The sequence below is a fragment of the Alexandromys fortis genome, unplaced genomic scaffold, assembly GCF_014885135.2.
Source record: "Alexandromys fortis isolate MF-2015 unplaced genomic scaffold, M_Fortis_MF-2015_v1.1 scaffold_9, whole genome shotgun sequence".
Lineage (NCBI taxonomy): Eukaryota > Metazoa > Chordata > Mammalia > Rodentia > Cricetidae > Alexandromys > Alexandromys fortis.
In genome coordinates this window covers 19,936,781-19,951,910 of record NW_026067892.1, presented here as the reverse complement: position 1 = coordinate 19,951,910, position 15,130 = coordinate 19,936,781, and the positions used below count along the sequence as shown (strand labels likewise).

The following is a 15,130-nucleotide window of genomic DNA, read 5'->3' as shown; positions in this document are numbered from 1 at the left end:
TCCTTGCAGTTCCAAGGCCCTCGGGAATGTGTACAGGGAATGGGGGAGCGGGGGATGGAGTCCTTTCTTAAGGCCAGAGAGCCAAGCAGTAGTTACCAGATTTAATAACAATGATAAGAGTGGGCTATTTTTCCCCTTCTCCTGAAACTTTTCAATTCATTGAACTGTTCAATTAACTTTACAAAAGGAAATGTGGAAAAATGACGGCAAATTGAACTTGACATTATCATTAAAATAAACAGAGCACTGCGGGGCCCGTTAAAGGCTGGCAAAGATAGTCTAAACACGGGTGGCAGGTTCAAGCTGGCTCCTTCCTGCTCAGAGGCCACCCTGCTGATGGCCGGCTAGCAGGAGCTCAGGACAGAGTTCCCACTCACAGTCCCCACACCTAAGATCAAGGCTGCGACCATGGAACCCTCACTGATACCCCTAAGTGTGGCCACCAGAGAGGGTGCTGGGGGCTAGGTAGATTCTGGGGCCCCACCTTCCAAGCACCAGGTCAAACTAAGTCTATGATGAAGACCAGCCTATCAGGCAGCATTTGGTTCCAGACTCACTGGCATATCAAACCCACCTGGAGTCAAATAACGCCTGTGTATGTCCCACAGCTCGGAGGGTAGAGTCATGGTCAGGGCAAGGACTGGATGCTAGAGGAGTCAGTGGAAGCACTTCCACTGGGAAGTTATGCTGGGAAGGGGGGCACGGCCTTACATGGTGTTTCCATTTGTCCCACAAGGAGGCCAGCCTCCCAACTGTCTCTACACCCTCACTCTTGTGGGTAGGTCTCTAGCCACAGTGAGGCACCCAGACCACAGGAATGGCAAAAATACATAAGTGTACAATATGTGTGTTTTTGTGTGTAATCTGTGCTCCACCTTTTCCAAACCACCTGGCTTTAGCATAGCAACTTTTGACCTGATTCCATTGTAGCATCACTTGGGGAGTGTTTGCAAGGGGGCGGCCCAGGCCCCACCTGCCAACGGTTTGGTGCATTAACCCCTGTTGGCAGTGAGCCTCGGAGACACTAGCAGTGTGTGTTTAGAGCAGTGGTCTTTGCAGAGCTTCTAGATGCATCTCTAACAAACTCCCAGGCAGAACGAAGGGTGCTGGTCCCGGACCATGACTCTAAGAACCCCTGGACTACCGGTCTCATGGGCCAAAGGCTCAATTGTTTCTTGGAGGCAATTTGGTTCTCAGAAATGTTAGGCCGGGCAGTAGTGGCACACACCTTTAACCCCAGCACTCGGGAGGCCAAGGCAGGCGGATCTCTGTGAGTTCGAGGCCAGCCTGGTCTACAAGAGCTAGTTCCAGGACAGGAACCAAAAGCTACAGAGAAACCCTGTCTCGAAAAATCCAAAAAAAAGAAAAAAGAAAAAAAGAAAAAAAAAAAAGAAATGTATACCTTACTGCCTGGCTTCCTTGACCTTTGCCCTTTAGCCCCAGCTTCTCGTCACCTCTCCATATGTGCACCCAGGTGCAGGTAAGACACACCTCCCCCGACCCTTCCCCTGCTGGGGAACCAGAGGAGGGCCCCCCAGAAATCACCTCATTTCAGAGGAGACTCGTAATTACCCACGATGATCACGGAACCATTCATTCTGCCCTAAAATTAATACATCACGTTGAGAATGATCTCGCACTAATTTATCACAAGATTTATGAAACTTGCACTTTTTCTAATGAGATTTATGCAAATGCCGCTCTTGCTGCTGTTTGTGTTTTTAAAAGTTTTGACAGGGAAGAGAAGGTCCAGCGCAGTTGGAGGCGGCCCCGCCCCGACTCAGAGGCTCTGCCATGGAGGCGGGGGCTCCTCGGCAGTCCAGGCTCATCTAAGGCACAGGCGAACCACCCTGAGCCATCCCCAGTCCCCTCCCAAACCCAGCACGCCCTTTATCCACCTATCTCTGGGCCCCCATCCTTATTCGGTTCATTTGCTGCTCAGGTGAGGATCTTTACAGGTGGGAAGCTGAGTCTCTCTCCCAATCAGGGGCCTTCAGGATGCTCAGATGCGACAGACAACTAAAGCCACGAGCATCCCCAGGTGACGGTGGAGCCCATGTAGCAGAGCAGGCACCCAGGACACAGGGAGCAAGGTGGCGCTCCCTCTTGGGTGCTGTTCCTGTGTGTGCAGAAGTTCGGCATGTCAGAGAGTTGATATGCCTTGGGACCCTTGTTCACCTCACTCTAGTCCTGACTTTGCCACTATTTATTAAGCACCTCCCTCATACCAAGCACTCTGCACAAACCACCTTACCTAGTGCTCACCCTAGACACATTCCCGCACTCAGAGAAAGGGAACAGATTTAGCAACTTGTCCAAATTCACACAGCTAGGAAGAGGTGGAGTCAACACAAACCTAGGCCAAGCTGATCCTGAAGACAATGTTCTTATCCAGTCTATGGTGGTGCACACCTTTAATCCTAACACTCTGGAGACAGAGGCAGAGGCAGGTAGAGCTCTATGAGTTTGAGGGCAGCCTGGTCTACACAGAGAAACCCTGTCTTGAAACAAACAAACAAACAAACTTATCCAGTCAGAGTTCCAATGACTGTGCAGTTATCAAAAACATAGATTAAAGCAGGACAGTAAGGCTAAGTGTGGAGAGCGACACACATATCTGAATCCTAGGACCTGGGATTGTGAACTGACTAACCTGGGCTATATAGTGAGATCCTGCCTTGACAAGACCAGAGGGCGAGGGGCACAACTTGTTATAGAGCAAGCACTGAGCATGTGCAAGGCTCTGGATTTGATTCTTGGCACCATTATAAGCAAACCAATAAACAGATGAATAAAAATGCACGCACGTAGGAAACTATCTTCAAAGGCTCTGAATGACTGAAAGTTCCACAACCAAATACATACATGACATTTTAAGTTCATATAAAGGAGAGGTCTGGCGAGACCCTTTCTCGGGGACAATGTGTTTGTGTTTGCATACTGAAATTGGTTCTTAGGTGTTTCCTTCATCAAGAAGGAACGGAGACAATAGAGGAAGCAAATGTATCTGCGCACACATGAAGGGGAAAGACCAAACGTTCTCTGAAAAGTAAGAGCACACCCATGTCTGTCCCTTCCCTAGCTCCTGTCGGGGACAGTGCATCTCTCGAGGATGCTCCTCAGGGTGATGTGTTCAATGATGTGCCCAGGAAGGGCTGAAGGATGAGTCGCCCCAACATGAGGAGGCAGGTACATATATAATAGATCTTATGAATATTCCATGCAAGTCATTATAATTAAAAAAAGATTTCGTGCTTAAAGGAATGCTTCCTAAAGTGTATTTCACGAATCATTAATTCCCTGGGAGGCTCACGGGTACTCCATGAGAAAAAAAAATGTTCCTTGGTCAGAAAGATGTAGAGAACATTGCATTAGAAAAATAACCTGGGGCCAGCGAGAGAGCTGAAGCAGGCTGGCTGCCAAGCCTGGTGACCCGAGTTTGATCCCCAGGATCCACAGAGTGGAATGAGAGAACCAATTCTCAGAGGCTGTCTCTTGACCTGCACATAAGCACCATGGCACTGTGTGCCCTCCCACCAATAAATAAGCATTTTAAAGGATTTTAATGAAAAAGAGTCTAAACAGGATTCTTCCCATTATTACACTAATACTCAATGTTAAGGGGTGGGGAGGAGAAGATGCAGCTTTCCCAAGATCATTTGGACAAGAAATCCTTTCCTCTAAGGTCATCTCAAAGGATACAAGTGGTTTAAGAAAGATGGCCTGAGAAAACATTGGACCAGAAGCTTCCCTGACTGCTGATTTCAGGCACATCTTTCCTGAGAATGAATACATCGGGGGTGTGGCTCAATTAGACAAAGGAGTAGTTGGACAAACGAGTTGAAGGATTGATGGATGGGTGGATGAGTGAGTGAATGGGCAGATGGATGGGTATAAGAGTTGTTGGATGCACAAATGGACGATAAAAGGATAGGTGAATGGATTCATGGGTGGGTGGGTGGGGATTGGTGAGCGGGTGGATAGGTAGATAGATGAATGGGATGGATGGATGGATGGATGGATGGATGGATGGATGGATGAGAATGGGTATGTGGATGGGTAGGTGAGTGATGGGTGAATGAGGAGGTGCAGGGGTAGAGAGGTGGATGGCTGGGTGAATGGGTGTGTGGATGGGTACATGGAAAGATAGACTTGTGGGTGGGTGGATAAGGAGGCAACCAGATGAGCAAAGGAAGAAAGGCACCTCTCTTCTCATCTTACGGACCCATCAGAATCTCTGCCATGGAAGGACAGCGAGTAAAGACTCAGTGACTATCCCCAAGATGTCTCCCTACCAGGTGACCACTCCCTGTTCCATGACTTGGGAACCTTGGCCCTCTAACTAGGTGGCAGGTGGGGGCAGGCTGGAGTTGCTGTTTTACTCAAGCCAAAACCTGAGGGTCTAGGACTGGATCACACCAAGTCTGTGTTTGAGGCCCCAGCACAGACAGACCTAGCCACCAATCCCAGGTCTCCCCAAACCTCCAGACCTCCACACCAAGGAGCCCCTCCGGCTGGCATACTCAACAGAGGACAAGACCACACTCGGGTGTAGTTGCGCCTAGATTCTACTCCTGGTCTGTCTGTGCAGCCTGCACAAGTCACTAGCCTTTTTCCTGCCTCCTCAGAAATTGCCACAGAAAATGACAGAGTGACAGACACAATGTTGCAGCATCTAAGAGGGACCTTCTCTTATGTATGTTTGAATAAATCCATGTATGCATGTATGAAGGGGTGTGCTTGTCCAGGCAGGCACGTGTTGAGGTCAGAGATTGTAACTGGCATGTCTTTTTAAACACTCTCTTGCCTTATTTTTGAGACAGAGTCCAAAGCTTCGGCTAGACTGCCTTGCCAGAAGGCAAGATCTGCCTGCTTCTGCTCCCCAGTTTTGCAGTTGTAGACACATGTTACCATGCCCAGTTTGGGTGCTGGGAATCCAAATTTAGGTCTTCATGCTTGCATAGTTAGGACTTTACCCCAGAGGGGCTTCTTGGTCACCACAACAGGCTATAAGGACCATTTTCCAGGAAAGTTCTCACCCTGTGTCTCCCACCTGTGACTCCTAGCACCCCAAGGACAGGCACTGTGACCTCTGCTCCCTGCTGCATCCCCAGAGATTTGAGCAATGCTTAGCACAGACCAGTCATGAGGTCAGTGTCCCCACAACACATCAAAGAATGAACGAACACATAAATTCACTGACGAATTGACAAATAATCACAGGGTGATAGGACCCAGGGGACCACAGGGCTGGAGTTCTGTGATTCTAAAAGCCCCGCCAGACCTCCGTTCATCCCCTGCCGCTCTAGGACACAGGAATAGCCTCAAGGGGCACCGGGAGGGCTAAGGGGAGAAAGCAAGAACAGCTTTCCTAGCACCCAAACTGCCTGGTGTCTTGCTCACTGACTGTTCCCCGAATGATATATTCTTTGTGTTTTAGGCTGACAACAATTTCTGGAACCCTTTTCCACTGGAGTTCATCTCTGTCCTTCCAGCACCATGTAGATCTGGGAACTCCAAGGCCCCACGCCATGGAAACCGTGGGTATGGTTGGGCAGGATACTGAGACAGGGAAGTGAAGGACTGAAGTTACCAACACAGAACCTTCACCTTGGCACCTATACACATCACCATGGGGTTCAATGCCCTCATTCTTTCCCCATGGAACCTCAGTGCTCTGAAACCATAGTTCCGCTATAGGGTTAGTTTTAACCATGGGGCTCTGGGCTCAAGGTGGTCCCACTCTTGGAATGTCTCCCTCTTCATTCCTCTCCTGAAGCCTGTGGATGCTTCAAAAGGCTGCCACAAAGCTCTCTGTTCTTCACTGCAGGCAGCATAGAGCATCAGTGGCCACAGTGACATCGCCCCTCACCCCCATAAGAGTAGGTTCTTGGGAAAACAATCTTCCTCTACCTGTTCAGTGCATGCAGGAAGCATTAGCTACTTGGACACCCTCCTGCCATGTGACATCCTTGAACACTAATCCCATGTGATACTCTTGGATACTGCTCCTTTCATGTGACACCCTCTTCCATACATGATGCAGAGAAGACCCTGCTAGAGGTGGATGCTCCATCTTGAACTCCCTATCCTCCTGATCAGAGAGAAATAAACTTCTGTGCATTAAAAAATGACCCGGTTTCAGGCATTCTATCATAGCAACACAAGCCAGACTGAGATGGGGAGGGTCACCTTGCACCAGTCACCCTGCTTCTCGGTCCTTCATTTTCCTGCTCAGGAAATGGTAGGCACGCTGCTGTGAGGATCATGCACAAAGCACTTGAATAGCACCTAATGCAGAACACACAGGTCTGCATTCAACAAGTGGTGACTATTAATATCATTCTCAAAGTGAACCACACGGACGCCACTGCAGCTTTCCCGAATACGGGCTCTTCCAAACGAGCCCACATCATGTAACCTTGGCTCCCCGCATGCGGTCGATTGGATAGCGTTGGAAGTCACTTGGCCTCTCTGGGCCTCTGTGATATGATGAACTTCCATTTACCAGCTCATCCACCCGTCACTCTCTCCCTACTTGATCGTTCATTCATCAATTAACGGGAATGAAGCATCTGTCGTGTGGCTTCAGTGCGTGTGTCAGACAGAAAAAGCAGACAGGGAGACGCAGTGAAGGTACCAGATAGGAGAGGCTGGAGAGATGGCTCAGGGCTTAAGAGCATTTGCTGCTTTGGCAGAGGACCCAAGCTCAGTTTCCAGCACCCTCATGGTGGTTCACAACCAAATGTAACTCCAGTTCCAGGAGTTGCCCCCTTCTGGACATCTTGGGCACTGCATGCATATGGTTCACAGACATACACACAGGCAAAACTCTCGTATGCATAAGATAAAAATACTCTTTTAAAGTCCTGAATGGGACTTTAATGAGACTAAATGAGAGCAGAAAATGACTCCTTGCTCTCAAAGGGGCCACCATTTAAATAGTCATTGAGTTCTGGTCTGGCTCAAAACCACCAAGTAAGATATTTCATAGAGATAAATGAATTGATAAGAAAAATGAGGAAGGTTGCATTAGTTATATCCCTTGCCCTGCTACCAAATACTTGACAAGAACCCACTTAAGGGAGGGGCTGTTAAAAGGGACACAGTTCATCACAGGGTGAAGGCACGGAGGCAAGAGCACGAGGCAGCTGGTCACATTATGTCCACAGTTCAGAAACAGAGCATGTGCAGAAAATCTGGTCAGGCTACAGAGCTTCACTCAAGGCCTGCCCTCTGTTACCTGTTCCGCCAGCCACAGTCCCTCTCCTGATCCAAAGCAGCGCCACCAGCTGGGGGACGGATGTTCACACATTCACACCTATAAAGGACGGTTCACATTTAAGCAAACACTCAGGCCAAAGACTAAGGGAGAGAAGACGCGCAGAGAGGACAGGCCGTGTACTGAACTGATCGGCCTATGTGATCTATGTCACAAAGCCTCTAGGCTGGTGCACAAGGGATGAGAAAGAGCATTCAGAAGCAAAGAAAGAGAACGCAGGCTATTTTCACAGGAGATGGGAAGGAGGGAAGAGAGGCCGAGCTGAGGCTGACATAGCTCTCTGTAGCTCCCAGCAGGGACAGCCAGGCACGGACAACTGGATAACTGTGGTGGCAGAGCCCACCTTCAGCATGTCTGCCATCTGGAGGCACAGACGGACTCAGAGAGCAATGAAGACCATGCTATTGTGAAGCCATGCTGAACTCCAGGACCCACACGGCTGCTAGCACTCTGGGAACGAGAACAGACATGGTTACCTGCAAGAGATCCTCAAAAGACCAGGCCCACTAACATCCTCAAGGCCGGTGCGCATGAGGCCCCTCCCCTCCCCAAGGATGTACAAGAGACTTAAAATTGCTTGCAGGAGGGAGGGTATTCTTCAGTGGAGGAGCTGCCAGTAAGTTACCCCATGCTCAGTAAACAGCCCTGTACCCACATTCCTGAGAGTAACCCCAGGAAAGTCACCAGTTCACCAAGCAAGACCTGGGTAGAACCACTTCCTTGGTGGGTTACTGGCCTCTGCCTGGATGCTTCCTTACGTCTTACCACCTAAGTGCTGCGTGTAGTTCCATGTGTGTCTTTCTGGAGATGCATTTATGTTATGCATAGATAAGGGAACATGAAAATGTGTGCACCTGCATGCATGCAGTTGTGTGCGTATTTCTATACACCGTGTTTCTATGAGCAGCATGGTGGTCTAGCGTCCTCCGCTGGACTATCTCTGACTACAGGTTTTAAAGATGCGAGACAAGGCACATGAACATGACCTGGGAGGATCTGTTGTAATTAAAGAGAGAAGACCATCCCAGGCAGGGGGACAGGTGTTCTAGGCCCATCTTGAGCAGATGAGTGAGGGCTAGTTCTGCTAACAGGGAGGGTACACAACACAACCGTCACCCAAGTTCACCTCTTCTTGCCAGCGATAGTCTGTACCGAATGAGTGGTTGGAAGGGCAGAGGACCTGACCCCCTGTCTTGACTTCCCCTACCCCAGAACTCCCCAGAAAATCAGTGGACTCCACTGGCTCCACTGTTGTGGCTGTCTCGTGGCTCCATTCCAGCCTCTGCTCAGCCATGCCCCCCTTTGCTCTGGTACACCCCACACCTCTTCTTGGTCCTCATCCCAGCGCATCTTTCTGGACAGCCTGGTCTAAGATGTGGTCCAAGGGTCCTGGCTGGAGAGGACATGACAGGTTACTATCCACCTGTATTCATGATCGCTATGGGATGGAGCCTGTGTCCTGAGCTTATTTCCGGGTACAAACGAAGGCTGTGGCACCCTGCAGCACCCTGCTGAGGGCTGGCACGAACAGCCTGAGGAAACCTTTAGAGTCAGGGAGATCACTAGACAACATGCTGCCCGCCCGTACCCCAGCCTCTGACCATCAGCTTCACACAGACTTCTGCTTGGTGCTCCCCTGACCAGTGCAGTGGAAACACTGCTGGCCCCTCTGCCCATCTTTACTCTCTGAACTCCAGCCCTGTCTCCAGGAATCCATCCATGATAACCACAGCCTCTTCCACTTCCCTCTCCTCTGTACTCTCAGGAGCACTGGGTCTCCACCACACCAACTGCTAAGCTAGTGATTCCCGCCAAAATGTCCCTTAAGAAGGGAGACATGTACCTCTGTTGACAAACGACCAAAGAAGCAACCCCAAAGATGCACTAATGCAAAGCCTTGTACTTAATAGTCTACTCGTTTTCATTCATTCATTCACTTACTCAAGGTGTTTTCACCGAGCATCTAATAGTAACAGGATAGGCATGATTCTGGTCTTTAGTGAGCTAGTATAGTCGCAAATGATTTTTGAAAAGCTATGTAAATTCTGAATTATATTCCATAGTTATATTGACTTTAAAATAGTCTTTCTGTTTCATCATCAAATAGCATCTGTCCTCTAGAAATAGAAACCAGGCTTAATTGTGGCTTCTTGGGTGCCAGTTTGGTCCAAGAACCTTAGCAGAAGACACCTCCTGTTGACTCAGCCATGGAGTCAGGACATCTTGAGATCAGGATGCCAGCTGAGAGCCACAGAGCTCCCAGACCTGATACTGCTCAGCAGCCACGCCCCATGCTGATACTCTGCATAGGATTGGACAGTGTAGGAGCCTTTAGGCCACAGAGGACAACCTTCCAGCCTCAGGAGAGAGATGGGGCTGCCAGCAAGCCTTCCCGCATACCTCAGCCAATGAGGTGGCAGGAGAAACTTCTGGGGGCAGGAAGTAAGGTTTATTTGGATGAAAGTTTCTTGCCCCCCCCAAAAAAAACTTTGTTGTATTATCACTGCAGCTGCTTGTGACATGGAAGCTGAGGTCAGAAGGTCAAAGGTTGACACAGGAAGGACCTGGGAAAAGGCCAAGACCAGGTCCCTGACAGTCATTGTCTTAGGGTTTCTATTACTATGATAAAACACAATGACCAAAAGCAAGTTGGGGAGGAAAGGGTTCATTTTGGCTTAATGCTTGTAGTCTATCATCCAGGAACTCACTTAAGGCAGGAACCTGGAGAGCAGGTCTGAAACAGAAGCCACGGAGGAATGCTGTTTCTATGCTTGCTCCCCAGGACTTGCTAAACCTGCTTTCCTATAAACTCAGGACCCCTTTCTGAGGAGTGGCACGGCCCACAGTGGGCTGGGCTGCCCCACATCTATCATCAGTCAAGAAAATGTCCCACAGACTTGCCCTACAGGCCAATCTGGTGAAGGCATTTTCTCAGCTGAGGTTCCAAATGACTCTAGTTTGTGTCAAGTGGACATAAAATGAGTCAGCACCGTCATTTATCCAGTGGGCCAACCGATTCCAGGAGTTGCCAACATACAGACCTCTCTGTGTCTGATTTGTACCCAAGTACGTATCTGATTCAGCTCTTGGGGAGTGCAAGGACTTGGGTGTGTGAAAATTCCTCTTTACAGATGGGGAGTCTGTCCGTGCACAAGAAGTCAACTCCAGTCTTGATAAACCCAACAGCTGGGGACCAAAGGGACCACCCTCAGCAGGATAAAATGTATAAAGCAGAAACCGGTGAAAACTCATGGGAAAGATCTCTCACCTTGTGAGATCAGAATCAAGGCAAGACTGCACTCCCAGCCCATATTAATAGGTGAAACAAGGAGTCATCCCATGGTGTCCCCCAAGGGCACCAAGCAGGAAGTGGCAGAGGGCTTTGTGTGTGTATATTCCAGCTGAACAATTGTTGCTTTACATGGTCCCAAAATTAGATCTTGACTGTACCTCCTCCCACGTAGGTACACTCAGCTGACTGTTCTCCAGAAGGCGGTGCAGACAGAGGACCTACTGCGACCACTTGAGTTCCCCAGAGGGCCAATGGGTCTGGCCAGCATCTCTGCTCTCTTGCCCCACCTGACCAGACCTTTTGCACCCAGAGGAGATGATCTTGTGAGACTGCAATCTCACCTCCCTCCCCAGCTTCCTGCTCACTGCCCCTTCCCTCCCGTTCCCCTGAGAGATAGGCGAGGAGAGGGGAAGATGCTTGGCAGGTGTCTTGCAAGCACCCCGGCCCCGTCTGCTTATCTGTGTCCCTGCCACCTCGCCACGGCAAATTGCTTGTTGATAAATGAGGCTATTTAAGAGCGAGTGATGCCGGCATTACAGTTATTAATGAGGACGACGTGGAGAGATGTTTAAGAGCGACCCAACTGTTCCTGCATCCTCCCACCTGTGAGTAACGGAACCATGGAGTCTCGGGGTCCTTGTCCCCCTCCCCAGGAATATACTTTGGGACATTGTGGCTCTGGGTGTTAAGGACAAGGGGAGGGTCCCCAAACTGGATTTTATAGTATTGCTCTGGCTAGAGGACAAGGGTTAGCACCTTGTTCTGGGAGCTGAGGCAATAAGGAAGGAGAATGTGTGTGCAAGGTCGTAAGAGGGAAGGATGTATGTGCCTGCATGTGTTACCAGTGTGGAGACCACAAACACAAGCAAGGTGCATGTGTGTGCCAAGCAGGCAATTTTTGCTTCATATGGTCCCAGAATTAGAGCTTGATGATACCTCCCTCACATGTAAGATGGATGTGGAACAGCCTAGAGAAGATAAAGTCAACCAATCCACTGAAAGGGCTAAACCTAGGAAGTGGCCAGAGGATGGGAAGGTTCTAGAATGGGTGGGCATCTCTTCTTTTTCATCACTATAGTTATGAAGGTCAACATCCCTGTAGGCACGAGGGCTGAGGAGACAGTGCCAGAGGGATGATTAGTGAATAGTGATCCCTATTTAAGTGAAGGATGCTGGGAACAGAGCAAGAGGGACTATCAAAGAGACTTGGGATGAGAGGTTGAGATCCAGCTGGTACACTCCATAACAGCTACCACATGGGCAGATAAAGAGCTACTGCTAGGCGGACACCCCAACTCTGTGCCCCAGCATGCTCCTCTGGGAACAGACTGTCTGTGGCAGCGGGTCAGATCCTGCTGGACAGTTGAGTCAATGTACCGGCTCCAAGAACAACTTCAGCATCTGAGCAGCACTGAGTCCTGAGGCTACCCTAGCATTGAAAGGGGGCTCCAGAAGGCTACAGTCTGTGGGCAACTGGGAAACTGTGGAGTAGTTTTGGAATGCCAGGTCCCGTTCCAGTCAACCCCAGGACAGGAATATAGTTCCCGTGAATGCACCTGAAGATACTATCCACTTAAGGGCCTGTGCGCTGAGCCCTAGGGGATCAATTCCCGCTTGAGATGTGCTTCCGGTGGGAAAGCTGTCTCTATGTAGATGAACGACACTCTTTCTGTTGCCTGGAAACACTTCCATGTGGCTCTCTTTGGATTTAACTGTCAGAAAACATGGGACTAAATGTAATGGCCAAAGGTTGTAATCTGCTCCTACCTAAACTCACACACATACGGTATTTTATCTTCTCCTGGCACACTCATGCTTCAGTCCCCTTTCAGGAAAGATCTGAAATGAACAAGGAGCCCAGCACCCTTAACTCTTCCACTGCTAGCCACCCTGCCTCTCTGTGCTTCCCAGCATTGGGACTATCAGTGTCCCTCTGGGAAGGGAGCCTCTTCCTCAGCATTGTCTCTCCACTATGGTCAAGGGCACAGATTTCTTAAAGTCAGACATGTGTAGCATTAGCACAACCTGTGGCAGAAAAAAGAAAGTATTAACAGGTTATCTTAGGGTAGCTGCCTGGGCAGATGGGGAGGGGTGGAGCTGCAAGGGATTCTGGGATTGAAGTCCTTTGTGTTAAGGATTCTAGGAAGGAGAACTGACACTGGAAGAAATAGAAAAGGGCAAAGAGATAGGGGAATCTAACTCAGGTCACTAGGCAGATGCGGCAAGCAGGCACACCCACTGTGGCCCTCACCCACTGAGCCATGCCACCAGTCTGGGAAGTTCTAACTTTGTTCTGTTGGCCATGGAGAATGATAAAAAAAAAAAAAAATATTTCAAAGTAAGGGAGGAACGCACTTCACTTATCCTGTAAAACTGATTCCTCTGGCAGCTAACAGAAATCAGGGAGCGAGGGATGGACACAGAAGGTCACGTTTATCCTGGAACTCACTCTGGTAGACTGGTAATGGCTGCCTGGGACACTATGCACAGAAGAGAAATACGCAGCACCACAATTGACTAGTGATGTCTGCCCAGGCAGAGGATTTTTTTTTTAAAGTGATTTGAGTGTTGGGATTTGCTGGTTCCGTATTAAGCAGAGATGGTTCAGAGTGAAGCAGACAATGAGAAGGGCTGTTTGAGAGACATTTTTGGAAACAGAAGATCCAGTGGTTTTTCAAAAAAAAATGGCTAAGGGTAAGAGCATTGGCCTGCAAAGTTCTGGCTGGGCAGCTGGTGGATTTTTAGGAGCTAGAGAGCAAGCAGATTTGTCTTTGAACCTGGATTTGAGATGCCTGGTGCCGAGACCTGGGAGATGGGTGACAGCCATGTGCAGAACTCTGGGGAAAGAGAAAGCCATCTCTCAAGTTGGTTCTTGCATCTGGCAGCTGAAATGAGGCCACAGGAGAGACAAGCCCAGAGAAAGGTTGTGCAGGATGTAGGCAGGGGACCAAAGAAAGAGGTTGGAGAGCCTAAGGAGCAGGTGAGAGCAGGGGGTCACATCTCCCTCTGAGCTTCCAACCTGGCCACCGGCTGTGTGACCTCAGTCACATCCTTCCCCTCTTTAAGTGCTGAACCCATCGTCAATACAGGGAGAGGGCTGAAGCAGAGGTTTCACACCACTTCAGATACAAGTTTCATGTCAATGGAGGTGCACACTTGGTGATAACCAGAACCAGGCGTAAAGAACAAGGATGAAGGTCCCCCTACGTAGGTGTGTGCCTACATAAATATCACCCCCTTTGTCAAAGATCCAGTCACCAATTCCAGCATCCTGTACCTTTGATGGGAAGTGAAGAAAATGTCGGTCACGCAGTAGATGCATCTTCAACAGACTCTCCCGCTTGGGTGTGGTCCCATCAAGAGTCTGGAAGCAGCTGGGAGGTTACAGGGAGCCACGGGCAACCAGAGAGGTGTGATCTCAAAGATCATCTCAAACGCTCGCTGCATTGTAGAAACGGAGGCCCCAGAGAGGGCAGCCAGGCCAACTGAGCAACACAGCAAGATGGAGATGAGGAAGAGGTAGGTAGAGACGCCAGAGCTTGCCCTGAGCTCCCAATCTGAAGGCTATATTCCTCCCCACCCACCTCCAGGACTGAGGCACAGAAAGGCATCCCGTGCATCCAGCCTCTGCCTGCCGTTCAGCCTCCACACAAGGTCCTCATGCCAGCACCCCTGACAGTCATCCCACCTCCCGACATCGGCCAGTTTGCCAGACCCTTTTCCTTCACAACCTACCCCCCCCCCCCAGGAGCCTGCCACTGCCTCAGACAAAGCCAGTGGGGGCAGGGACCCACAGGTGACTGATGGGTCCTGCACAGTTTGTACTTGTCACGTGGCATACAGAATGACAGACCTTGGGAACCGGGCATTAATGCAGAAGATTTATAGTCAAATCTGTCACGCCTGAAGGCACTTCCCCCAAACTTGGCTCGGCCTGAAGGTCGCTTTTCAGAGGTGATAAGTGCAGAAAAAGACGTCCTCGCCTGCCCAGCCCTCCGAAGCCCTCCCTTCCCCGAGTCCAGGACTTGGGGGCTGGAACTGAGAGGATAGGGACAGTCCTCCTCCCACGCATAGAGTTCCCTCCCTATGTGGCCTTTCTTTGATTCCCCAGTGGCATGCAGGCACCAAGAAGGTCAGAGGGAGGAGGGCAGAGGGGACCCTGTTCAGCACAGGGTGTCTCAGCAAAGTAGCCTATGACCGAGCTAGATCACAGTGGCAGTGACCCCCAAAGGCCTGGGGGCACAAGTGACCTGCCTAATATTTCTTGAAGGAGGAAAGAGGCCCACCTGCTCATCCACTATTTACTCAGAACCTCCTAAAATCTTTCTGGGAGGCAACCCCAGTCTGCAGGTAGGAAAAGAGATTCAGAAAGAATCCAGGTTTGTTCATTCGCTGAGCTACTCCTGGTACCTCACTGTGAGCTGGGCCTGACAGCTTGGTTCTTGCCTCTGTGCCAGCTGTTGGCAAAGCCCTGGGCAGGGTTACTGGGAGGGGAGTATGAGGTCAATTCCCCCAAGGGGAAAGACGCTGTCTAATAGAGCAAGATTAGCAACGAA

The 15,130-nt window shown here is 49.9% G+C and overlaps 1 protein-coding gene across 1 annotated transcript in view; it reads right to left on the bottom strand.

Moving 5' to 3' along the window:
- The window catches only part of LOC126498958 (cadherin-23-like), a 255,620-nt gene that overhangs the window by 178,547 nt on the left and 61,943 nt on the right, over positions 1-15,130 (bottom strand). The window lies entirely within an intron of this gene.